Source organism: Sus scrofa, chromosome 4 (assembly GCF_054392235.1).
Source record: "Sus scrofa isolate SSC_HxYL_T2T_F1_AM1 chromosome 4, Sscrofa_HxYL_maternal_Yorkshire_Landrace_v2.0, whole genome shotgun sequence".
Classification (NCBI taxonomy): Eukaryota; Metazoa; Chordata; class Mammalia; order Artiodactyla; family Suidae; genus Sus; species Sus scrofa.
In genome coordinates this window covers 40,920-68,907 of record NC_139386.1, presented here as the reverse complement: position 1 = coordinate 68,907, position 27,988 = coordinate 40,920, and the positions used below count along the sequence as shown (strand labels likewise).

Genomic DNA, 27,988 nt, shown 5'->3' with positions numbered 1-27,988 from the left:
TACCTCTGGAGAATCAAAAGGCAGTCTGAACCTTGAAGAGCTGTCCTTTAACGTGGGCTTTGGGCTAGCTGTGCCACTTGAAAGTGACCCAGATGTGTGAAGGTGGAACAAGTTTCCTTTCCCCAGGTAAGCCAGTTTGGCCTGGAGGGTCAGTTGCGACCTGTAAGCAACCCCTCCTGGCGGGACATCTCCTGGGGTACCCAGCATCCGCATCTGCAACCCCATCTCTGAGCCCAGCAGTGCCAACACCAAACCCCTGCTGTGCTTGGATGGCACTTCAGCGCCCTCTGGCGACCATTCTCTCCAATGACAACTCAGAGCACCTCCTCCTGCCTCCTGAACAAACCCATGGACTGCCCTGGGGTAGCTAATTCAGTTCCTCCTCTAAGAACCACCAAGAGCTGTCCAGAGGGAGTATTTTCCCCCTCCAATTCAGCTACGGCACTCACTCCTCCCAATCCTTCACCATTCCTCTTAGTCAATGAGCCACGGCCACTCTGAATCAGGTAAACTTTTTAAAAATTAATCATCCTCCCCTCCTAATTTATGTGACTTTTCTTGAGTCATATTTTTCCTCGGGGGTGATCCAGAGGAGGGAGAGGCTCGAATGGAAGAAAAAGAAGAAATTTTTCAGAGAACCGAGAGACAGGTCTGTAGGATCGTCGCAGCCTGCCCACCAAGGAAACTCTGCTTTTACACTCTTCATTCATGACCACGGGCCCAGCTTTCCAGACCCCGTGCAGTGTGCAAGTCTGATCCTGGAACACTGCTTGCCCAATATTCAAGCAAACTCCTCTTGGGTTGATTTCCCTCCTCTTCTCACTCTAAGAACCACCACAGGCCTCATATGAGTCCGTGAGCTGTCTCTCTCTCAAAATCTCCCAGCACAGTCCTTTCTCCCTGTCCAACACTACCAGGCTGGTTGGAGCTTGCCCTGCCTCCAGGACAGGCCCCAAACTCACCCTCCTCAAGGTCACTGGAGTGACCCCTATCTGGTATCGAGGCACATGTTCAGGTCAAGACTGGCAAACTGATTTTACAGTAATGCTCTGGGCACAAGGGAATTTTAGATGTTTGTGGGTTTTGACTGACACCTTCTCAGACTGGATGGAGTCATTTCCCACCTGAACTGAGACTGCCTTGGAGGTTTCTAAGGCCTTTCTCAAGGAAAGAATTCCCCGTTTGGGCCCCCTAAGTCCATCAAGAGGGACAATGGGCCTGCCTTTGTTCCCCAAATTACTAAGGGAGTCTCTAGAGCTGTAGGAATTACATGGGGTTTACCCTCCACTTGGAAACCACAATCCTCAGGAAAGTAGAACAAATCAAACCCTCAAAAGGAACTCCTGGATTTCCCACTGTGGCTCACAAGGAGAAGGTAGTTCTGGATCTTCGCATGGTGTAAAGCTGTGATTATTTCCCCCTCTCTGAAAGGCATATTTCTATTGGTCCATATCCCCCAGGGTGGTCTCGGAGCCAGTTCCTTCAGGAATGTGCCTCCCATACATGGTCTCATATGGACTCAACATGATTTTTCCTTTAGGGACTATTCGCATTCGTACAAGTGCTATGGGGAAAGGGAGATCAAGCGTTGATGAGTGTCTTGACATAATTTGAATGTTTCCCTTTATTATTTATTTAATTTTACTGGAGTGTGTGTGTGTGTGTATATATATATATATATATATATATATATAGAGAGAGAGAGAGAGAGAGAGAGAGACACAGACAGACAGAGGTATTCATTTTTTTCCCATATAGGTTATTACAGAATATTGAGTATATTTCCCTGTGCTCTACAACAGATTCTTGCTCATTATGTATTCTGTACATAGTAGTGTGTATATGCTAATACTATTGTTCCCAATTTATTCTCCCTCCTCATGGTTTCCCCCTTGGTAACCATAAGTTTGATTTCAGGAACTGTGTTTGTTTCCATTTTATAAGGAAGTTTTGTATAATTTTACTATATTCCACATAGAAGGGATCTCATAAGCTATTTCTCTGATTTACTTGGTATGTTAAACTCTAGGTCCACCCATGTTGCTGCAAATGGCATTATTTCATTCTTTTTACAGCCAAGTAACATTCCATTATATTTACCACATCTTTAGCCATTCCTCTGTCAAAGGACATTTAAGTGGCTTCTATGTCTTGGATAGTGTCAGTAGTTCCACAATGAATATTGGGGTGCATATAACTTTTCCAATTATGGTTTTCTCCAGATATATGTCCAGAAGTTTCTTTTTTTGTTTTTTGTTTTTCTTTTTAGGGCTGCATCTGAGGCATATGGAAGTCCCCAGGGTAGGAGTCAAATAGGAGCTGCAGCTGTTGTCCTATACCACAGCCACAGCAATGCCAGATCCCAGCTGCATCTGCAACCTATGCTGCATCTTGCAGCAATGCCAGATCCTTGCTTAAATGATGCCCCATTTGTGCACAATGCACACTAGGCTGGTAAGTTCTAGGAACCTAGGTATAACCATTCATAATATCACCCAGCACTGAGATAAAGGGGCAAAAAGATTCCCTCCAGCAGGAGTAGGGATTGCTCTTGGACTAGACAAGGGGGATTTGGTGGCCCCCTGGGGAAGTTCTGCATACCATGAAATCACTGCACAAATCCTTACACGAGCCCCTGAGGACTTGCCTAAAAGCATGAGGGATGCTTTATTCCATACTTCTCTGGACTCGGTAGAAAATATTGTACTTGACAATAGGCTAGCCCTTGACTACTTCCTGGCTGAGCAAGGGAAATTCGGCATAGTTATTAATAAAACCCACCACGTACATGGGAGTAACTCTGGTCAGATTGAGGTAAACATAAAAGAGGTGTATAAGCAAGCTCAAAGGGCACAAAGGTATCCCCCCAAAGGTCCCAATCCAAGCTCCATCTGGAATAAGGTCAAAGAGAGCCTTTCTAGTTTAAAGTGGTTTCTTCCATTTCTTGGCACACTGACTGCATTAACCTCCTGTTCATCTTCAGGCCTTGCTTCCATAACCGCCTTGTCAACTCTGTTAGCAAAGAGCTTGAATCCCTCAAACTTCAGATGATACTAACACAAGGGTACAAGAACTGAGGCTGCAGCCTTCTGAAGCTCAGGCTTATGTTAGACGGGGCAGGGACAGTTCTGCGCCTCCAATCCAGGGGAAACCTATGCCCATGTTCAGCAGGAAGCAGCCCCAGAAGACAGACCTTCCCCCTCAAGAATGGGGAGTAGTGACGAGGAAAGGGGGTGTTGTTGCCAGAGCCGACAGCAGATCCTTGCCAAAGCCTGCGAAACCCTCCTTGAACTGGAGTTATCGTGTATCGAGAAGTGAAAGGTCTGGAGACAAGAGGAGGAAGCTATAGGAAGAGACAAACCAGACGGAACCAGGTGGAATCAGGATGATGACGACTCTGGCCTCCCCAGACTCCGAGTCTCATTCAACAGATTTTGCCACATTAGCTACTAGATGACACACCTACTGGTGGTCGTGACTGGGAGATGCTGACCAAAAAATGATAAAAGAGGGGTGGCACCCATTTCCAGGAAAGCCCTGACCCTTCCCTGCAGAGCAATGGGCAGGCCTCCCTGTCATTAGCTTCACTCCTCCTCCCTTTATCTTTACTCCTTAAAATCAAAGACCTCTCCTAACTTGACTGGGAACTTCAGCCATGAACTAAGGTCCTACTTATCCATTCTTTGCCCACCGAATAAAGCCTGGGCATCCATCTCAGCTTTGGTTTCATTTTTTGGCTACAAAAACCCAAACTAGCATCTATTCTATGCTTTTTTTCCTTTTTTTAGGGCCACTGGTGAGGCATGTGGAAATTCCCAGGCTAGGGATTGAATTGGGGTTATAGTTCCTGGCCTACACCACAGCCATGGCAATGTGGGATCTGAACCATGACCTACACCACAGCTCATGGCAACTCTGGATCCTTGAACCACTGGGAAAGGGCAGGGATCAAACCTGCTTCTTCATGGGTATGGTTTGGGTTTGTTACCACTGAGCCACAATGGGAACTCCCCTACTCTATAATTATTTTCATTCTTGTCCTTATACTAATGACAAGCATGATTGAAAATGACCACCTTAAAAAAAGAGACTTTGCAATATATTTATGACCCTTGTTTGTAAATCAGAAAAGTAGAACAACGCATCTTCCTGACTCAAGGAAGAAGCTCTAGCTCCACCTTCAGCTCCCAAATTTGGAATTCAACTTAAACTCTTCCCTGAACCATTTGCATATGGAACATTTACACTATCTTTACGTGCTGTGTAAATACTAAAAATTTTATCATAAAACTGACATTACTATGTACATTGTGCATCACATGTCCTTCCACAATGTAAGTACAATACCTATATTTTATTATACATAATAGATGATCATGTAATTATGTATCAATTATCTCCCTCATGTGTATAAGCATGTACTTCAGCCTACTGTTATTACAGGACACATTAAACAGTTCAATCCAGGAATTCCCTCATGGCCTAGTGGTTAAGAACTTGGCATTAAGACTGCTGTGGCCCAGGTTACTGCTGTGGCTTGGGTTTGATCCCAGACCTGGGAAATTCTACATGCTGCAGGTGCTACAAAACAAAAGACAGTTCAATCCTGATTAGATTCCAGTCACTAGAGAACATTCGTGGGGTAACTGAAGTGATTGATAGTGTATAGGACTATATTTATTAATTCTACGTATCACATTATATCCAAACATTTTCCAGTCAACATGCTTATCATAACCAACAACCAGAACATAGTCAGAAAGCCTTGATAAATCATCAACTGCCCACAAATATGCCTCTCTCCTAGTTCAGGGCCCAAGAATCATGGGGATTTCTATAAATGAGTTATCTATCTATCAATCCATCCATCCATCTGTCCACACCTGCAGCATGCTGAAGTTCCAGGGCCAGGGGTCATCCCCAAGCCTCAGCAGTGACAATACCAGTCTTCAACCACTAGGCCACCAGAAAACTCCAAAGGAATTATATCTTGCATTTGGTACTTATTTTAGGGCCATTTTTCCCTTAAATGCCCACTTCTCCTTAAGTAAGACATCCCAGTGGACTATCATATCAGCTTGTGTTCACATGTAACTGGCTCTATGTATTTGGTATTTTTAATTATGGAGGAGGCTGTGACTCAGCTGTGGCCATCAGATGCCTTATCACAGTCAAGCAACTTGTAGCTGGGATTAAATTTTATAGTATTTACCAACATGATAAACCATAATGTGTTATTGAGTGAATGGTCACAGGACATAGAGTAATTACACACACACACACAGGCTTATCAGGTAAATAGCTTCCCTAATCAAATCCTCCTACCTCCCACTCAATCTCATACTTCATATGCCATTATTGCCTGGCCAAACCCCCCAACAAGGCAAAGCATGCGACTGCATAAGAGTCAACTAACCAATCTAACAAAGATATTGCCACTACTTCAGTGACAGAAAGTTAGTATAACTACAACAGAGCCTGCTAATAATACAAATCAATTAGATATATAAGGCTTAAACAAAATGATGGATGTCCCCCCTAGCTGTCATGTACCTCAAACAAAATAAAGTACATTTTAATAATCTCCAAAAGAAAATATATTAAATATATCAATGCCAATTTTAACATAACAGACTACTACACTGAATACTAATATGTCACGTAAATGCATAAATCTTATATGTATAAAGTTCTATTCACCCTGTTGAAGTAGTTTCATATTTAATGTGAGGCACTATAAGTGACTAGATGAACTTACTAGCTCCATATACATATGGGTGTTGTCCCAGTCTATTAATTTCTAATAAAATTAGACATCCGGAGTTCCCGTCGTGGCGCAGTGGTTAACGAATCCGACTAGGAACCATGAGGTTGGGGGTTCGGTCCCTGCCCTTGCTCAGTGGGTTAACGATCCGGCGTTGCCGTGAGCTGTGGTGTAGGTTGCAGACGCGGCTCGGATCCCGCGTTGCTGTGGCTCTGGTGTAGGCCGGTGGCTACATCTCCGATTAGACCCCTAGCCTGGGAACCTCCACATGCTGCGGGAGCAGCCCAAGAAATAGCAAAAAGACAAAAAAAAAAAAAAAAAAAAAAAAAATTAGACATCCTCAGGAAACGCTGGTAAAGAACAAAGAGCAGGAGTTCCCATCATGGCTCAGTGGTTAACAAATCCGACTAGGAACCATGAGGTTGCGGGTTCGATCCCTGGCCTTACTCAGGTTAAGGATCTGGCATTGCCATGAGCTGTGGTGTAGGTTGCAGACGTGGCTCAGATCCTGTGTTGCTGTGGCTCTGGTGTAGGCTGGCGGCTACAGCTCCGATTCGACCCTTATCCTGGGAACCTCCATATGCTATGAAAGCGGCCCAAGAAATGACAAAAAGACAAAAAAAAAAAAAAAAAAAAAAACCCAAAAAAACAATGAGCATAATTATCAGACATAAAAATCTCAGATGAAGGTGTAACCTATAGGAGGGAAGAAGGGGGTATGTTTTCTACCTCAAAAGCATTAAGTAATTTATACAAAAGTTTTTATGAAATAAACAACTGAAGGAAGATTTAGTAGAAAATTAAGAATAAAGTGCTTAGTTGAATCAAGTCATGAAGCACAGACACACTGCCCACCACCCTCCGCAAATACAGAACAGTTTTCATAACCTATTAACACGTACCAAACATAAAAGGGGAAATAAGGAGTTCCTGCTGTGGCTCAGTGGGCTAATTAATTAATTAATCAATAAAAACTCCAATAACTGAACTTTAAAGAATAACATAGTTTTTACTGGACTCACAATTTTGGTTGGGGTGACCTTGGAGAATAACGTTTAGGGTAACAGTGCAATCTTATTCTAGAATTCGACAGAGTAACGACATTGATGCTGGATCAGGACATCCCAGTGGCGTAACTGGGTATAATGGTCTGTTTGCTCAATGACTGGAGTCCTACGTGTTAGACTGGAGTGGTCCTGGTCGCTCTATCTGTCATAGATTTCTCCCACTGTGAAAGGACAAGAGATGTAAGACCTAATTTTCAAAATGCCTTCAAACTAAATGATGATATAATCTACATTCAATTGATTTATACATACTCCAATGCAGAACAGGGTGTGTTAGGGTTTGCAGAGCCCGGCAACTGCATAAAACTTAAAATTCTATCCACAGCGGTTCAAGTCCTCTTCCTAAGGATATACTTATAATAGGCATTCTTTCACTAATTACCCAATTTTACTTGCTATAGCTTTCCTTACATCAACTGAGTCAAAAATCTAGGCTATCTACAAACCTGGAGAGAGCCAAACAACATCAGCTCCTATGGATTATTGTAACACATTCCTGATGCAGCCCAATTATGTATTAAAGAACCACGATGGCCATCCTACCATCACCAAGGTATATATTTTAGCACCAGTGCTCGCCCTAACCCTGGCTGTCACATAATGAGTTCCTCTTCCCACGCCCTATCCACTAATTAATGTAAACCTAGGCGTACTGTTTATATTAGTTGTATGAAGCCTCGCAATGTATTCCATCCTCTGAGCTGGATGAGTTTCAGATTCAGAACACACACACACCTGGAACTCTGTGGGCAGCAGAAATCTCATATGAAGAAACACAAGCTATTGTTCTCTTATCAGCCCTGCTGCTAAATGGACCATTTACACGTTCACCAGTAATTATTACACAAAAACACCCATGACTAATTTTCCCATCCTGACCCCTGCCCAGAGTTTGATTATTAAAGGAGAAATCCGGTGGAGCCCCATTTGATTTAACGGAGGTGGAATTAAAAGCTCTATTTAGTTTCAATGTAGAAAATGCAGCAGGCACGTTCACGCTGTTCTTCCTGGAGAGTATGTCAATATCATTCTCATCAACATTTTCACAACAATCCTATTTTTAGGAGCATTTCACAACCCCTATAAGCCAGAATTGTGTACAGCCAATGTCATCATTAAAACACCCCTAACAATCTCCTTTCTATGAATTTGAGCATCCTACCCATAATATTGATACGATCGACTTATACATCTATTATAAATTTTTTTACTGTTAACATTATGAGAAGTGTACCAAAGTATGTGAGCAGTTTCACTACATATCTTCACATCAGACATCCCCCCACAAACATGAGACATATGTCTGACAAAAGAGTTGAGAGTGAATAATAGACGTTTCCTAGAATTGCAGGAATTGAGCTGCTGTTAAGAGCTTTACATGCTCCTCGTCACCACGTTACACCACATGCTACAGCAGGTCCACTAAGTGAGCTACTGGGCCCAGACACCCAAGATGTTCTAGACATGTTGTGTTATGTCTTCGTGCACTAATAAACCACGTTGTTTGTGCTATCATTTTACTGACCACCATCTCGGGAGCATAATTGTAGTAACAGGCTCATACTGGTCAACACTATCCTCCTTCTAATAAAAAATTAAACCCTAAGCTGTAGAAGCATCCAACAGATATTTTCTGAAACAATCCACATCAATACTGCTTATGACGGCTGTTACTGCTAATCCAATATACCCTGGTCAGCGAACACCATAAATTATAAAAACCTTTAGTCCAACAGCATCCACCATCAAAATAATAGCTTTTGTCCTAAAATTAGGATCTTCCTTGTTTTATTTCTGAGTGCCTGAAATAACTCAAAGCAGTCTACGAGCAGTAGGCCTGATGCTGTTAATGCGACAGACTTGGATCCACATCTCACCACCCATCATCGTACTGTTAGTTACAGCTATACTATGAATCGTAACTGGAGGCTGCAGGGAACTCAAGCAAGTTCAACTACAAGAATCATGGGCTCCTCATCGACTGCCCATAGAGAATGAGTAACAGATACTATGATGCATAATCCAACCATAACCATCCTAATGCAATGGTTTCTATAGTAACAGTCTTCTTACCAATGATGCACAGATTATGCGCCACAACAGCATCATTATCACACACGTGTAACAACACACCTCCCATCACAACCCTCAGCTTCGTAATTAGAGCATCATCAGGAAGGCTCCCAGCACGAGGGTTTTTACCCAAGTGAATACTTACGCGAGAGATAACAAAAATGAGGAGTTCCCGTCGTGGCACAGTGGTTAACGAATCCGACTAGGAACCATGAGGTTGTGGGTTTGGTCCCTGCCCTTGCTCGGTGGGTTAACGATCTGGCGTTGCCGTGAGCCGTGGTGTAGGTTGCAGATGTGGCTCAGATCCCGAGTGGCTGTGGCTCTGGTGTAGGACGGCGGCAACAGCTCCAATTAGACCCCTAGCCTGGGAACCCCCATATGCTGTGGGAGCAGCCCTAGAAAAGGCAAAAAGACCAAAAAAAAAAAAAAAAAAAAGAGAGAGAGAGAACAAAAATGATAACATCAGTCTACCTATCAGAGAACGACTCAGCGTGTATTTCTACTTGTGTCTATCATTCTCCAAATAACTATATTCCCATCAGTAAACTTAAAACAACAATTCACTCACACAAAGCAAATCACCTTTCTATCATCACTGACTGTCATATCCACACCATCACTGGCCTTAACACCCATTCCACTAGTAATGGGCTAGGAGTTTAGGTTGGTTTAGACCAAGAGCTTTCAAAATTCTAAGCAGGTACAATGTACTTAATTCCTGAAAATAAGGATTACAAAACACTTGAAGATGGGTTTCCACCCCAGGAAATTTTAGTTAACAGGTAAATACACTCTCACTTTTGAGAACAAAGAAAAATCTGGAAAAGCACCTGAAGAATTGAGGCTTCTTTGAATTTTCAGTTAAGTTTGTTGATTCATCACAGGATTCAGCAAAAAGAGGGCTCACGCTCTTTCATTTGATTTCTAGTCTAATGCTTGTTCAGCCATTTTGCCTGTGTTCATCAACTGCTCTTTTCAACGAATCACAAGTGTATTGTCATTGTACTGTTTGGTGCCTGAGCTGGAACAGTAGGCAACACCTTAAGTCTATTAATTCATGCTCAGCTAGGCTAATCTGGAGCCTACTTGGAGATGACTCAATCTATAATGTAGTCATGGCAGCCCCTGCATTTTTAATACTTTTCTTTATTGTTTTACCCATTATGATTGGAGGTTTTGGAAATTGGCTTGTCCCACAAATACCTGGGGCAGCTGATGTAGCATTTCCCCAAATAAATAATACTAGCTTTTGACTACTTCTCCCTCATTCCTACTCCTACTCATATCATCAGTAGTAGAGCTGGTTCTGTACTGGTTGAAACATACATCCACCTGAAGCCAGAAATATGGGACATGCAGAAGCCTCTGTAGACCCAACCATTTTCTCCTCGCTTTTAGCAGATGTTTCCTCAAATCTTGATGCTCTTACTTTTTTTTTTTTGTCTTTTTGCTATTTCTTTGGGCCACTCCCACGGCATATGGAGGTTCCCAGGCTAGGGGTCGAATCAGAGCTGTAGCCCCCGGCCTAAGCCAGAGCCACAGCAACGCAGGATCCGAGCCGCGTCTGCAACCTACACCACAGCTCACGGCAACGCCGGATCGTTAACCCACTGAGCAAGGGCAGGGACCAAACCCCCAACCTCATGGTTCCTAGTCGGATTCGTTAACCACTGCGCCACGGTGGGAACTCCTGATGCTATTACTTTTATGACTACAATCTTTAATATGAAACCACCAGCCATTATTCCAATACCAAACACCATTATTTGTTCGATCTGCCCCAATTATAGCCATATTACTATAATTATCACTTTCAGTCCTAGCAGCCAGAATTACCATACTGTAGATCAAAATATAAACACTACTTTCTTTGACCCTGCAGGGGGAGACCCAATCCTATCCCAACATCTATTTTGATTCTCTGGTCACCCTGAAGTCTATATTCATAGCCTACCAGGGTTTGGACTAGTCTCACATATCATTACATACTATTTAGGACAAAACCAACCTTTCAGATATATGGGAATGGCTTGAATCTTGTCCATTGGTTTTTTAGGGTCTGTCTTGTGGGGCCATCGTACATTTGCCATAGGGAGAGATGTCAGCCCATGAGCTTACTTTACATCAGCTGCCATAACTATTGCTATTCTCACAGGAGTAAAGATATTCAGCTGATTAGTAGCCCTTCGGAGAGGGAGTAGAACATGATCTCCCACTACATCGTGAGCTTTAGGCTTTTTCTTTTTATAACAGATGGTTTGACAGGAATCGTCTTAGCCAGTGCGTTCAGGGACATTGTTCTACGTATGACGTAGTAGCACACTTCAATTATGCAATGTCAGTGGAGCCATCTTCGCTATTATAGGAGGCCCCATATGCTGATTTTTACCGTTCTCAGGCATATGCTTAGCTAAACATGAGCCGAGTTTCACTTCACAATGTCATTTGTAGGAGTAAATAGGACCTTCTTCCCACAGCACTTTCTTGGCCTTTCACGGATGTCACGACATGACTTCAACTCCCCTGACACACACACAACATGAAATGCTTCCCCTCTAGGCTCACTCACTCAGTAACAGCAGTAATGGTACTTATGTTCATACTTTGAGAAGTATTTGCATCCCAGTGAGAAGTTTCATCAGTGGAAACTCCTACTGCTAATCTAGAGTGGTTACATTCTCCACGTCAGAGGTTTGAAGAGCCTACCTATGTACATTTACAGTAAGGAGCGAAGAGGGAGTTTCTCTGGGGCTCAGGAGGTTGAGAATCTGGCATTGTCACTGCTGTGGCTTGTGGTGCAGATTCAACCCTGCCCAGGAACTTCCACATGCTGCGAGGGTGGCCTAAATAAATAAATACATAAAAGGAAAGAAGGAAGGAACGGAATCCTTGTCAACGGTGTCAGCCAACACCATGACTGTTGTGTCTTTCTCCACGAGTGTGATTTCGTGTAACAAGTGCATAACTTTGTCAAAACTAAATCATAGGCAAAAATCCTGCATATCCATTCCACACAGGCTTTCAAGAGGCAACATCATCTAATGTGGAATAAATTTTTCATGACCACACATTAATAGACATTTTGGGGAGTTCCCTTGTAACACAGTGGGTTAATGATCTGGAGTTGCTGCTGCAGTGGCTTAGGTTGCTTCTGTGTTGTGGGTTCTATCCCTGATCCAGGAACTTCCACATGCCACTGGTGGGGCCAAAAAATAATTATTTTTGGATAACTTCTCTAGTTTTCTATATTATTTCACTAATATTGACAACTGAACGGATTCATACATGTACATTAGATGCACAAGTAGATAATATGAACCATTTACCAGCCAACATCCTCAAATTTTTTTCTTTTACAGCCTCCCCATGGCATATGCAGTTCCAGGGCCAGGGATCAAATCTGTAGGCCACAACTGCAACCTACACCACAGCTGTGAAAACACCAGATCCTTTAACCACTATGCTGGGCAGGGGATCTAACCTGCACTGCAGAAATGCCACCAATCCCGTTACCCCACAGAAGGAACTCCCACCATTCTACTCTTAATTGCCCTATTATCATTGTAAGTCCTGTACATGATACATGAAATCAGTAATCCTTCCCTAAACATAAAAACTACAGGTCATCAGTGATACTGAATCTATGAATACACAGATTGTAAGGATATAAATTTTGCTCCTTTGTAACCCCCACATCAGATCTAAAACCAGAAGTATTATGACTAACAGAAGTCAGCAATTGAGCAGTATAAACAGTCATCAAATATTAATTTCCTCTGAAAATGCTTTACATGCATGAACTGTTCCCTCCTCAGGCCTGAAAAGAGCTGCCATAACAGGATGCCTAAGTTAAAGGACCCTGATATTGACCAGGCCAGTGCTCAGTAGAAGTCGTTTTCATGTTCAAGATGGGACAGAGGGTGACAGCGGAGAGGTGGGTGAATCCAGAGCCCATGGGGAACATGTCTTCTGAAGTCCAGGAAAGGAACGGGGCCTCCGGGGCCCCAGGCCACCCCCAATGCCCTTCTGAGTTGGGTAATGGGAACATTCCCTGTGGGTGACAAGGTGGCCTGAGAAAGTGTCATGACGCTGACACTGTGTCCTGTGTGAACGCCATGCTCTTGGTATCACACCCCATCCTCTGCGCGTCCCCCCTGCAGGGTCCTTCCTGCCTCAGGACAGAGACCACCTGGCAAGCAGTTGACCTGTCAGCAAACAGCAGAGGATTCTGATCTAATGGGAGCCCTGAAGGTGACAACTCGTGGACAGAAGTGGCCCGTGGTGTTGGGGCTGCCAGAGGGGGTGGGGAGTGAGACTTTCATGGTTGCGGAACCTTGGGTTTAAAAGCTAAACTATTCTATGGGTAGTGTGAGGGCTCCACAAAAAGGTGAGTGTACCCGATGCCTTAAAAACGTGAACTTAAAATGGTGATGAGGGTGTGACGTGTGCTACAGTTCACTTACATTTAGAAATGATGCCTTGGGAGCTCCTGTCAGGGCTCAGTGGCTGTGAACGTGACTAGTGTCCATGAGAGTGCAGGTTCAATCCCAGGCCTCGCTCAGTGGGTTCATGAACAGGCATTGCTGGGGCTGTCATGTAGGCCGGCTGTGGCAGCTCTGATTCCACCCCTAGCCTGGGAACCGCCATATGCTGCAGGTGCGGCCCTTAAAAGCTAAAACAAAACAAAGAAACCCCTGATGTCTTACTCAGATTTCAGTTTGAATCCTCTTTATCACAAATATGGGAGGCCCAAGCACCGTCCCCCACCAAGGAGGCCCTCATGGTACTTTCATGTGGCACATGGGGATCATTCTTAGGGGGCTAGTCTGTGCTCCTGGAGCTCCGTCCGGGGAACCCAGGCAGCAGTGACACGAATGGGTTGGACATGTGATAGACTATGATATTAGCAGGGGGGCTAGTCCGTGCTCCTGGAGCTCTGTCCGGGGGAACCCAGGCAGCAGTGACACGAATGGGTTGGACATGTGATAGACTATGATATTAGCAGGGGGGCTAGTCCGTGCTCCTGGAGCTCCATCCAGGGGAACCCAGGCAGCAGTGACACAAATGGGTTGGACATGTGATAGACTATGATATCAGCAGGATAACACCAAGGGTTGTCACTCAGCCGAAATTTGAGCCACAACCACTCAAGGTGCTTGTCCTCATTTGATATGGCAAGAGAAAGAGAAGAAAGGGGACCACAGGTTCCTCAGAGCAACACCCTCAATTCAGATATTTGAAACTTCAGGGAGGACAAGAAACACTGGAGGAAGACATGGGGTCTCCCCTGAACCAGAGCCTGACCCACACGGATGGGGTGAGACCCACACAATCCCCAGACCCAGCACCAGGGTGACCTCACCTCTCCAGACCCTGCACCTGGGGTCACAGGTCCCCTTGGCCAGGACGCTAGGGCTGTGCTGAGTGGGCCCCCGACATGGGAATGAGTCAGGTCCTGGGACCTGCTAAGACTGTACAAGGAGTGTAGGGTCTGTCTCCTCCCCTCTTTTCAGTTTGTCCCAGAGAAGTCAGTCTCCACCTCTTTTCCCCTTGGTTCTGGGCTATTTTAATTGCTTTTAGCCATTTATGCTAAAGTTGAGCACAATACCTTGGTTCTAGCAGGCTCAGCCATTTCTTTGTCTTGCTGAAGTGCTGAGAAAACTCCCTGGAAGGCAGGACTGAAACAGGAGGTGCAGGACTGGATGCTGCTGAGCAAGGATAAGCAACTAGAAGGAGACCCCAGAGGCAACTTCCCCTGCTGCTAGTTGGCCATACACCCAGACCCACGTGCCCAGCAATCAACTCACCAGGCAAACCCGCCTCCCTCCTCACCCTGTGAATCCTGTTTATTTTTTTAATGGCTGCACCCACAGTATATGGAAGTTCCTGGGCCAGGGATTAAATATGAGCTGCAGCTTAGACTTATGTTGCAGCTGCAGCAATGCCAGATCCTTTAATCCACTGTGCCAGGCTGGGGATTGAACCTGCACCACCACAGAGACCAGAGCTGCTGCGTACTCTTTGTTTTGAGGGCCACACATGTGGCATATGGAAGTTCCTAGGCTAGGGGTCGATTGGTGCTATAGCTGCCAGCCTATGCCACAGCTACAGCAATGCCAAATCCAAGCCACATCAGTAACATACACCACAGCTCGGGCCAGTGCTGGATCCTTAACCCCCTGAGTGGGGCCAGGGATTGAACCTGCATCCTCATGGATACTAATCAGGTTCATTTCCACTGAGCCACAATGGGAACTCCCTGCAGTCAGATCATGAACCCACTGCGCCACAGCAGGAGCTCCCTGGTGAATTGGCTTAATTATGAGGGAGCTCACCTGAGGAGCCTCCACCAGCCCCAGGGAAGGTGAACCTGCAGGGGTAAGGACTAGGCTCCCCCTGCCCCCGTAGCTATGACCCCTAGGCAGGGCAGAGAACCAGCCTTAGAGCAGAGGCTGTGACCAGACAAGTCCACCTCAGCTCCAGATCTGACATCTAAGCACAGACATTTGGACAGAGGCACAGACCTTCCCAGGACTGCGGCCAGTCTGGGTCTCTACCCACGACCCCATGTCCCCCTCAAAGCTCTCAGGACTGAAGCTGGGTCTCTACCCAGGACCCCACATCCTAGTGTGGGCTGAACTTGGTCATGTCTAAAAACGCACAGTGTAGACAGGGCACGGAGAGGGCTAAATCTACCATGTGGACAACTCAGTTTTAAAGTAGTTTGGGGCTGCTCTTCTGTGGGTCACATGTCACACAGGTGGGGTCTTTCACCTCTGGACAGGGATTTGCCCCTTGGTGGGAGTGGGATGTCCGTTTCTTGGAGAATAAATCAACATAAGGCTCCACATTTCACCTGCATCAGCGAACTGCACAAAATGCTTGTCATTAAGCATTTCAACATGCAAAACAAAAACATTACCAATTTCTCTGGCCGTGGTCAGGACTCAGAAGTCAGCCCAGGCTCCCACAAGGGAGGAGCAGAAGTGGCCCAATTCCACTATCCCAGGTCCCCGCCAGATCATCCATCCTGCTGACAACTAAAATGACCCAAATACATACACTAGATGCACAGGTAGGGCAACTTGAACCATTTGCTAAGCCGCCATTATAATCTTAACTGTCCTATCATCATTGCATTCTTTACATGACACATAAATCAATAATTCTTCCCTAACCATCACACTATGTCATCAATGATACTGAAGCCACAAATACAGATGGTGAAAACTTAAATTTTGACTCCTCTATGATACCCACATCAGATCTAAAACCAGGAGGATTATGACTGAAAGAAATCAACAACCAAGGACCGCAGTCATCAAATATATCCTCTGAAAATGTTTTACCCTCCTGAGCTGCTCCCCTTTTATGCCTAAAGACAGAGGCTACCCGAGGACACCTAGATGACAGGGCCCTGATGTCCGCAGGGCCAGGCCTGTGCTGTGCACAGTGACCAGCAGCAGCGCACCCGCTGCCCCCTCAGGGGGATTACCTGCCATGGCAGTTTCCACGGCCCTCCTCTGAGGGGACCAGCTCACAGGCCTCCGCTTAGGAAGATTCATTTTGTGAGCCTTCCTTTCAGTGGGATTCATCCTTCAAATCCTTTCTTTGATGGGCTTTGCCTTACAATCCTGTGTTGGGGTCACGCAGCAGGCATTTCCCCCTGAAGTGGGTTTAGGCTCATGTGAGAAGATCGCACTCACCACCTGCCCGTCCACTCCCAGCTCAAACCCAGAAAGACCCCCCTTGGTCTCCCAGCCCATGGCTCTGCCTGGGCACCCTCTCCCCTCCCTCCTGGCCTCTCCCTCCCATGTTCCCTGAGGGTCACCAGGAGCTCCCGCCTGGGGTGGGCTGTCCACTCTGTCCTAAGGAAGCCTCCATGTCATCAGGTGAAAAAAGCAAGAGGTACTGATGGGGCCTCCCTCATGTGGCACAGTGGCCAGCACCCCCCTACTGACCTTGTCACTCTGGATGAGTCTGGGTGGGGGTCCAAGGACGTGCAGCACTTTCTGGTTCTCATTTCATTCCAGCAATGCTCCCAAGAAAATCACACTAAACAACTCTCTACCAACTGCAAAGGATGCTTGTTCACAAGCCCCTCCCAGTTCCCAGGGCTCACAAGGGCAGGCCCTGCCCAGGTTATGGAGCTCACCTTGGCAATAACCCAGCAGCCCCTGGGGCTCATGAGGGCAGCTCATGCCTTGTATATGGAGCTCACCTGGGCAATCACCCATCATCACCCGGGGCTCACAAGGGCAGGCCTTGCCCAGGATATGGAGCTCACCTTGGCAATAACCCAGAAGCCCCTGGGGCTCACAAGGGCAGGCCTTGCCCAGGATATGGAGCTCACCTGAGCAATAACCCAGAAGCCCCTGGGGCTCATGAGGGCAGGCCTTGCCCAGGATATGGAGCTCACCTGGGCGGGCACCCTGACAGCGACCAGCACACAGGAACCACATACAGAGACCTCACTGCAGACCCCTCCCCCAGCCCCCCTTGTTAGAGCGGACCCTGAGCACCTTAGAGCAGTGTCTGAACTAACAGCAGCTCCTGGGCAGGTCTGTGCCCCTGGACGTTTCTCCGTGCAGCCTCCCTCCAGTGGGTCTTCCAGAGGCTTCCAATGCACCAGGGTACCCGGCCCCTGTTTCCACCCACCTCCCCTCTTCTCTCTGCTTCCAGGATTTCTCTCATGAGGAGAGTCTTCTTGAAATAGTCTCCCACTCGTGAGCCAGATAAAATTAGAAAATGAGCTAGAGCTGCAGCCCCACGTCTATCTTGACCCTCAGGACTCCACATGCTCTTTGTACAGAACCTGAGGAGCAAGGCCCATTTCCCACAACCATAGGCACCTGATGGGTTAGGGTTAGGGTTTAGGGTTGGGGTTAGGGGTCAGGGTTTGGGTTCTGGTTGGGCTTTGGGATCAGGTTCGGTGTTAGGGTTTGGCTTGGGGTGAGAGGTTAGGGTTAGAGGCTTAGGGTTTGGGGGTTAGGATTAGAGGGTTAGGGTTAGGATTGGAGTTAAGTTGGGCTCACTGCTCTGAAAGACTTTGAGAGAGATATAGCCCATATTGGCAGGCGCTTCTCAGTAATAAACAAAGAGGGGGAAGGAAGCTGACCTGCATATTGCCCAAGGCCAATACAGCCCCGGGGGCTGCTGAGCCAGAGAGGAGGAAAGCCTGAGAGTTGCTGTTAGAGCAGATGTCCCCAAGACACAGCCATAGTACCTTCTGGACCCCTGTGCAGCTTCAAGGCTGTGAGTGCAGGCTCAGAGGTGAGGTTGATGGTGGTTTTGGTAGAACCTCCAGCCAGCACCCAGAGGTTTGGCATGGCTTTCCAGGCTCTGGTGACTCTGCTCCAAGATGCCTCATGTCAGGCAGAGGAAACAGGTGTCCCTTCAGCACTGGATGTGGATTTGCAGCCTGGTCAGTTGGCAGAGCATTTAGAATGCTTGAGGGTTTCACTGGGTTTCAGATTGCCTTGTGTTCTTCCAGAGGCAGGAGCTGGGACCCACACACTATCTGTTTTGATTCACATGCTGGGAATTGTCAAGCCCCCGATTGTCGAGGGTTTAGGTATCAGGATATAGGCTGGTGCTGATGAATGGATGGTGGAATTCGGTGGTATTTTGGCTGGTGGCTGTACTAATCCTTATGATTTTTTTCATTCAAGAGACCTAGTGAAACTTCCCCCTTGCCTTTCCACAGAAGCCTCTGTTTCACTACCACACCAGGCTATGGAGGCCTGACCAAACCCAGGTCTGATGAATTAGGCAAAGTTTATTGATATCGAGAAAGCTCTCATGGAGTTCCCTCATGGCTGCCTGGTTAAGAGCTTGTCTCTGTCACTGCTGGGGCTGTGATAAGAGCTGCATTTGGAGATCACAACCTGGCCAGACAAGTCCCCAGTGTCACAGTTGGCACCTCAATAAATGAATAAATAAAAGTAAAAAGTCAAAAGAAAGAGAGCAGTTGATCAAGAAGTCGATAACTACATATATACAATCCTACAGAGCAGCCAAGTGAATTGATAGATAAATCAATACAAAAGGCTCTCCTGGGAGTTCCCATCATGGCTCAGTGGTTAACAAATCCGACTAGGAACCATGAGGCTGCGGGTTTGATCCCTGGCCTCGCTCACTGGGTTAAAGATCTGGCATTATTGTGAGCTGTGGTGTAGGTTGCAGAGGCGGCTTGGATCCCACATTGCTGTGGCTCGTGGCACAGCAGTGGCTACAGTTCCAATTAGACCCCTAGCCTGGGAATTGCCATATGCCATGGGAGCGGCCCAAGAAATGGCAAAAAGACAAAAAAAGGCTCTCCTGATGTTATGCTTGGGGAGGCATTTTAAGTACAAGGCTGGAGTTGTAACAGCTGTGGTATGGTTTCAAATCTGGGCCAGACAATGTCGTCATTCCCCAAGGGGATCCAAAAAAAAAAGTAAATAAAGATGTCAATAAATCATTGAATTCATACACCAGAGATAATTATTACTGGTAATTAATATCTGAAGAAAGACATAAGGCTCCCATGGCACAATGGGTTGGGCGGCAGAGGGAATTTACATAACAGCCTTGGTTAAGTATGGCTGAGTGCTCCGAATTTTTTTTGAGAGAGAAATACCCCACGTCTTAGGGGACTTCATGGCACTTAGATGGAAAGGAAATATAAAGTCAAAGCCTCAGGCTTGCCCAAGGCCAGTGCAGCCCCCAGGAGAGATGAGGCAACAAGGGGAAGGCAGGCCTGAGAGGTGCTGTTAGGGCCCATGTCCACAAGATGGTGCCAGAGTACCTCCTGGACCCATGGGCAGCTCCAAGGCTGCAGGCTCCAGGCTCAGAGAAGGGGTGAATGATGCATTTGGCTGAAGCCCCAGCAAGCAGTCTATCACAGCCCCAGCAGTGACAGAGACAAGCTCTTAACCAGGCAGCCATGAGGGAACTCCATGAGAGCTTTCTCGATATCAATAAACTTTGCCTAATTCATCAGACCTGAGTTTGGTCAGGCCTCCATAGCCTGGTGTGGTAGTGAAACAGAGGCTTCTGTGGAAAGGCAAGGGGGAAGTTTCACTAGGTCTCTTGAGTGAAAAAAAGATTTAGGGTTGTCTTCAGGGCACCTGGGACTCTCTGGGCCAAGATGCCTCCTGTCAGGCAGAGGACACAGGTGCCCTTTCAGCATTGGATGTGGATTTGCAGCCTGCCTGGGTGTCACAACGGTAAGAAAGCTTGGCAGGTTCAATGGGATCAGACAGCCTGTTGTTTCTCAAGAGGCAGGAGTCTGGACTAGGATACCATGGCTTGTGAAGTCGGAGCTGGCAATTTTGAAACCCCAGGCTGAGCGGGGGTTTGTGATCTGGATCAAGTGCCTGCGGGAGGTGAGTGGAGGATGGATTGGTGAGCAGCTGCTCTAAATCTTGTGCCTTTTCTCTCAAGAGGTCTCCTGAAACTCTGTTCCTTTCTTTCCATGTGAGCCTCATTTTTTCTCTCTATACACCTGGTAGGAAGACCTGATCAAAAGCAAGGTCTGGGGAATTAAGGCAGGTAGATTGATATAAAGAAAGCTCTCCCAGAGATCCCTCCTGGCTCCCTGGGTAAAGATCTGCCTTTGTCCCTGCGGTGGGATTGATAACTTCTCTTCCTTGAAATATGTCGATGGGCAGACAACACACTTATGCTTCAGCTGGGGTCAAGAAAGAAAGAGAGAGAAAGAAAGAAAAGAAAAGAAGGAAGAAACAAAGAAAGATAGGTAGGCATGAATGGATAATGTTCCCAAGGTCAAGAAAATCAATAATTACATCCATACACAGTTACATTCATAGAAACATAAGTGCACAAATACATGAAAAATTGAATAAGGCTGTCATGACATGATGGGTTGGAGCTGAGGTTGTGAATGGATTGTTCTGGTGTAGGTTGGCCTCAGTGTCTTGGAAGACATTCAGCGAGACAGCTTACTTAGTGGAGCACTTCTCGGTATTTAAAGAAAGAGGGGGAAGGAAAACCAACGGGCATATTGCCCAAGGGCAATGCAGAGAGAGGAGGAAATCCTGAGAGTTGCTGTCAGAGCAGATGTCCACGAGACGGCACCAGAGTACCTTCTGGACCCTGTGCAGCTACAAGGCTGCTTGCCTATCCAGGCTCAGAGGTAGGTTGTTGGTGGGTTTGGTCAAAACCCCAGCAAATATCCATTGTTAGATAAGTTCTCTTGTCTTTTATATTATTTTACTAATATTGACAACGAAACTGATTCATACACATACACTAGATGCATACGTAGGAAAATCTGAACCATTTACCAGCTGCTGTTCTAAACTTTAAAAAAAAATTACGTAAAGTCTAAACCCATTTCTGGGTGGCATTATCTACCATGACCCCATTTTTCCTGATTTTCTAGTGGCCGTCTTCTATTCAGGTCAGGGCGGAATTCTTACATTTCACAGATACATCACGATTGTGCCTATGTCTGCCCCTCAAGTCAATCTAATCATGTGACTCTGGCTCTTAAATGCCTTACTGGCTTCCCGTTACAGCGAGAGGAAATTCATGACACCTTCTATGACCTACAGAATCCACCACGATCTGGGATCCATTTTTTTTCTTCTTCTTCTGGCCACATTGCAACACATGGAGTTCCCAGGCAAGATCTGAGCTGCAGATGCAGCCTATGCTGTAGCTGTGGCAATGCTGGGTTCTTAACCCACTGTGCTGGGCTGGGGATGGAAACCGCTTCCCATTGCTCCAGAGACGCTGCTGATCCCGTTTCACCACAGCGGGAACTCCCACTGTTCTAATCTTAACTTCCCATCCGCATTGCCAGTCCTCTACATGATACATGAAATCAGTCACTCTTCCCTAAAAACCACAGGTCATCAATGACCCTGAAGCTACAAATACACAGATGGGGAAGATTTAAACCTCTACAGCAGATCTAAAACCAGGAGAATTATGACTAATAGAAGTCAACAGCTGAGTAATAGAATCATTGAATATTAATTTCACCTGAAAATGTTTCGCAGTCATTAGCTGTTCCCTCTTTAGGCCTAAAACAGCTCCTATTCCAGTAATCTAATCATTGAATATTAATTTCACCTGAAAATGTTTTGCAGTCATTAGTTGTTCCCTCTTTAGGCCTAAAAACAGCTCCTATTCCAGTAATCTAATCATTGAATATTAATTTCACCTGAAAATGTTTTACACTCATTAGCTGTTCCCTCTTTAGGCCCAAAAAACAGCTCCTATTCCAGGACGCCTAAATTAGAGACCCTGATTCTGACATGACCGGGCCTATATTGTGGAAAATGATCACTGCACATTGTTTTCCTGGGTTCAAGACATGACAGAGGGAGATGGCGGAGACGCGGGGTGAATCTGGAGTCCAGGGTGGATGTGCTGCCTGTACTTCCGGACAGGAACATGGCCTTTGGGGTCCCAGGCCTCCCATCACGCCATCTTCGTGGAGTCTTGGGAACACTCTGTGTGATGAGACAGCCCACACACTTGTCACAGCCCTGCTGCTGCATGCTATGCCAGCCCCATGCTCTTGGGATCAGAGCCCACACTCTGCGGTCCCCCCTGCAGGGTCCTTCCTGCCACAGAAGCAGAGACCACCCAGGAAGCAGTCTCTCTCCAACCTGCAGGGAGAGGGGAGCAGGGACGCCAGAGTCCCCAGAGCACCAGTGGGGACAGCGATGACGCAGATGAGGCTCAGCCCAAGAGATGGGACCAGAGAGACCCACATGGCCAGTCAGGTCATGGTTCATCTGAGCCCCAGACACACTGTCCCTCATATGCCGTCCCTAAATGCAGGGTCTTGAGGTGCAAACAGGCTGAGCTTCACACTGAAGGTCAGCTCTTCCAAACTGACCCCTCAGCAAACACTGCAGGAATCCGCTCAGATGGGGGCCTGGAGTCCACAACTCATGGACCACAGAGCCAGGACTGTGGGGGGTGGGGTGGGGGGAGTGAGACTTCCACCCCAACTCCCCAGCCTCCTTACCTGGGTACCACATCCACCCTCAGAGTGACCCCACCTCCCCAAACCCTGTGCCTCGGCTCACATCCCCTTGGTTGATACCAGGGCTGTGCTGGGTGGGCCCCCGTTGTGAGCTGGGTCCCTGGGAGCTGCTAGGACCGTAGAAAGAAATGCAGGGTCCATCTCCTCCCCCAACACTTGTCCCAGAGAAGTCAGTCCCCTCCTCTTCTCACTTGATTCTGGGTTATCTTCACTGCTTTTAAAGCTTCCATGATAAAGTTGAACACATTACCTTGACTCTGGCAGGCTCAGCCCTTTCGTCTCACTGAGGTGATGAGAAAACTCATGGGACAGCAGAGCTGAAAGCGAAGACGCAGGTCTGGGCTCGGCCAAGTGAGAAGGAGACTCTAAAGGCCTCCTCACCTGCTGCCCTTTGGCCTTAAATGGAGATCCACGAGCCCAGCAATCAGTTCACCAGGGAAACCTGCCCCCTCCTCCCCTGTGTGTGCTGCTGAATGGGAGTCATTGTGAGGTAGCCCAGGTGAGGGGTCTGCACCAACCCCAAGGGAAGGTGACCATTGCAGGGGTAGGACTCGGGCCCTCCCAGGGCACTGACCCCTGGGAGGCCAGGTCACCATGCTCAGAGCAGACACTGCGAACAGACAAGCCCGCATAACTCTAGACCCAACACTTAAGCACTGACATTCAGACAGAGCCGTGGAACTTCCCAGGACTGAGGCCAGGTCTTCCTCAGGTCCCCACATTGCCCTGAAGCTCCAAGACTGAGGATGGGTCTCCACCCAGGCCCCCACATCCTAGCGTGGGCAGAACCTGTCAATCTAAGTGTTCTCACTGTAGACAGCACATGGTCAGGTCTGAACACACTCAGTGTAGACAGCACATGGAGAGGTCTAAATCTACTGTGTACACAGAACTTGGTCAGGTTTAAACTGGCTTAGGGCTGCTCCCCTGGGAGGCACAGGTCACCCATGTGGACTCTCTCATCTTTGGACAGGGGCTCAGCCTCCTGTGGGAAGGAGGATGTCCATTTCTTGGTGAATAAATCCACATTGGGCTCTACACCTCACCCTCCTCAGGCAACTGCACAGTCTCTCTGTCACTAAACATTTCACCATGCAAAGCAAAATGTTCCCAATTTCTCTGACCACATGACGGTCAGGACCCAGGCATCAGCCAGGAGCTTTTCATAGTGCAGCCTAGGCTCCAGCAAGGACAGACCAGATGTGGCCTGATGCCAGCATCCTGGTCTCCTCAGGAGTGGCTGCCCTGGAAGCTGGGCAGGACGGTCCCGCACAGTCCGGGTGGAGTGCATTCAGGGTGCTGAGAACCTGGCCCCCATGTTCTGCTTCATGGCAACATGTGCAGAGTGGGGGGATCACAGGGAGACATTGGGGCACAGAAGCCACTCAATTAGGGAACCCAGAGCCCGAGCTCCTTGGGCACCTGCCGGTTTCCACCTGCAGCCTGCGTGCGCCCTTCAGCTGGCCCGCATCCACCCCACATGCCCACTGCCTGCTCTTTCAAAAGCACAGGCTCTCACACCCAGGGGGTCTATCAACCCCCACTCCTCATGCTGAGTTTTGGGAGAATCAACCCCTTGACTGGATTCAGGACCCTCCAAGGAAGGAGGCTGTGTGGCTGATCCCAGTCGGGGCTGTGCTGACTGATGCGGACACAGGAGCCACGTTCAGGGCCTGGAGGCAAGGGCCACAGAAGGGGGGTCCACAGCCCTGGCCAGGCTCTCCCATCACGACATTGTGGCTTAAAGGAGATCCAGGACAGGTGGCTGAATGCAATGGGGGCCTAAGTGGAACCTCGAATGGGGCTTAGAGCAGATGTGAAGGACATTACTGAGACAGCTACCATGGCAGGGAGACAGACTCTGTTAGGACAGCCTGCTGCACCCACTTAAATGCCCAAGATCTGTGACCTCACATGGCAACACGGGATCGACTGAGCAGGATGTGCTGATGTATTTGGGGCCCAGTTTAGTCTGCAACCAACTTGCAAGTGGTTCCAGCAAACACACAGGTGAACACACATGTGCAGCACACACTCTAACATATGCACATACACAGCACAAATACACACACACTAGCACATGAATGTGCATGCACACAATGCATAGCACACATATGCCCTGCACACACTAACATGTGCTCCCACACACAGCTATGCACACACAGCACACACTCCATGCACACAGTTCACACACAGGGACTAGTATCATAGAGTGTTAATTCCTGAACACAAGTGAAGTTCACATGCATTCCTCCCTTTTTCTTCAACTTACTGTTTTTCAAAATAAAAAGTTTAAGAAAAAAGTTACTAGTCAATGACCTTTGATTCATAGGACTTTCTGAAGTTATTCCACAATATTATGACACGGGAAATTAACGCCTATTGATGGGTGGATAGAGAAGCAGAATGCTGTCCACCCACACAATGGAAGGTTTTTCCACCTAAAAATGAAGGAAATTCTGTCACAAGCTACAGCATGAATGAACCCCCTTTCAGTGATAATAGTCCCCCCTCTATGGTAAGAATACCCCACAGAAATAGCCCCACCTCTACTGTCATCATTACTCTCTGCAGAACGGGCCTCCTCTATTGGGCTAGTCCCCTTTATCACAGCAGCCCCCTGTACTGTCACAGTCCCTTCCCTGTTGCAGCACCCCCACGTCATCCTAGTCCCCCATCGTAACTTTCCCCCCACAGGAACCATCCCCCCAGTACAGCACCCCCACGTCATCATAGTCCCCCATTGTAACTTTCCCCCCCACAGGAACCATCCCCCCTGCTGCAGCACCCCCACGTCATCCTAGTCCCCCATCGTAACTTTCCCCCCCACAGGAACCATCCCCCCTGCTGCAGCACCCCCACGTCATCCTAGTCCCCCATTGTACTTTCCCCCCGCGGGAACCATCCCCCCAGTACAGCACCCCCACGTCATCCTAGTCCCCCATCGTAACCTTCCCCCCCGCTGCAGCACCCCCACGTCATCCTAGTCCCCCATCGTAACTTTCCCCCCGCAGGAACCATCCCCCCAGTACAGCAGTGGTCCTCCTTTATGGTGAGAGTCCCCTCACCAGGGTATCATCCCCCACACTGTCTTGGCCCCAACTCAGTGTCACATCCCCATCACATTCGTCGCCTCTGTACACGAGTCCCCTCCCTAGTGTTCCTTGTAGGGATATAGTCCTTCCTCTTCAGTAACCGCCCCCCCTCTATTGTAATCGTCCCCCCATTAGCACCCTCATCCCAGGTAATCGTCCCCCTTCCTCCTCACAGTAATTCTTGTGGAGTAAAAGTTTCCTTTCTAACTGGATTTGAATTGCACAGGCCTCAAAGGACTGCAGGAGTGACATACAGCAAATCCCTCCTTGCAGGGCCCAGGCATGGGCAGTATGAGGCACCTGTGGATGCATGTCCCCCATCAGGTAGGGTGCCTGTTGGTGTGCCCTGTGTCACCATTGGGGGCACCTCTGCGTATGTCACTATTGTGGGGACCCATATGTGTGTCTGCTTCTCCACTGCAAAGGGCACCTCTCCCCAAACACAAGTCATGTGACACTAAGAGGATCCTGTTTACTCTGGTCCATAACTGTGGTTATCTGATCTCTGGGTCCCTGTTCCCTCCTGTCCCCAGGTCCCCAGGCCTCTGTTTCATCAGAATCTGTGTCACTTTGTATTAAGTCCCTCATCCTCCCATTTACTCCCCCCACCCCCCGCCTGAGAAGGTCATGAGTTTGTCCGTGATGGGAGGAAAATTGTCCCTTCCCCATGGACACCAATCCCGTGCCTGCCAGGAGGCACTCACCTCCTCCCAGGTGCACAGATATGGTCACCCATCCTCTCCCTTGCTGAAGACCCAGCTCTCTGGTTTCCAAGTACAGATTCAGGTGCGCTCAGCACTGGTGCTGAGAACCATCCAGGTGACCCCATGCCCTGGCCTCGAGCCCTCAGGCAGCACCCCTGGGAGTCAGCCAGGTGCACCTGTGCATCCTGCTGCCTTCTCCACTGAGCGCTTCCTCAGCTGTATCCACGCTGCCGTCTGCCTTCTCAGTCAACACGGGACTCAGTGAGCACGAGGAGAGGCTTTCACAAACGCATGGGGGTCTTTTGCCCATTTTTCAATTGGGTTGTTGGCTTTTTGCTATTGAGTTGTATAAGTTGTTTGCATATTTTAGAGATTAAGCCCTTGTCCGTTCCATGATTTGACACTCTTTCCTCCCATTCTGTAAGTTGTCTTTTAGTTTTCTTTTTGTTTTCCTTTGCTTTGCAAAAGCTTGTCCGTTTGATTAGGTCTCATTGGTTTATTTTTGCTTTTATTTCTGATGCTTTGGGAGACTGACCTGAGAAAACATTTGTAAGGTTGATGTCAGAGAATGTTTTGCCTATGTTCTCTTCCAGGAATTTGATGGTGTCTTGTCTTATATTTCAGTCTTTAAGCCATTTTGAGGTTATTTTTGTGCATGGTGTGAGGGCCTGTTCTAGTTTCATCGATTTGCATGCAGCTGTCCAGGTTTCCCAGCAATACTTGCTGAAAAGACTGTCTTTTTCCCATTTTATGTTCTTGCCTGCTTTGTCAAAGAGTAATTGACCATAAGTGTCTGGGTTTATTTCCAAAAGACCTGAATAGACATTTCTCCAAAGAAGATATACAGATGGCCAACAAGCACATGAAAAAATGCTCAATGTCACTGATTATTAGAGAAATGCAGATCAAAACTACCATGAGGTACCACCTCACACCCTCACTTATTAATAAGTCCACAAATAACAACTGCTGGAGAGGGTGTGGAGAAAAGGGGACCCTCCTGCACTGTTGGTGGGAATGTAAGTTAGTACAACCACTATGGCAAACAGTATGGAGATACCTTAGAAAACATAGAACTACCATATGACCCAGCAATCCCACTCTTGGGCACATAGCCAGACAAAACTTTCCTTGAAAAAGACACATGCAAACCGCATGTTCACTGCAGCGCTATTCACAAAGGCCAAGACATGGAAACAACTTAAATGTCCAGCGACAGATGATTGGATTAGGAAGATGTGGTGTATATACACAATGGAATACTACTCAGCCAGAAA

General features: G+C 47.4%; 1 long non-coding RNA gene across 4 annotated transcripts in view; it reads right to left on the bottom strand.

Annotated features, from left to right (window-relative positions):
- LOC110255343 (uncharacterized) overlaps positions 1–23,286 on the bottom strand; it is a 63,756-nt gene extending 40,470 nt beyond the window's left edge. Inside the window, exons 1-3 of one of the 4 annotated variants that reach the window (XR_014843302.1) lie at positions 23,163–23,286; positions 21,898–22,370; positions 14,513–14,609 (exon numbers count right to left, since the gene is read on the bottom strand). This is a non-coding gene — a long non-coding RNA (uncharacterized LOC110255343). Of the gene's footprint in view, positions 1–14,512; positions 14,610–16,865; positions 17,025–19,371; positions 22,371–23,162 lie in introns of those variants that run through there. The other 3 variants (XR_002341012.2, XR_014843300.1, XR_014843301.1) reach the window with 3 other exon arrangements.
- Positions 23,287–27,988: the final 4,702 nt, after the last annotated feature.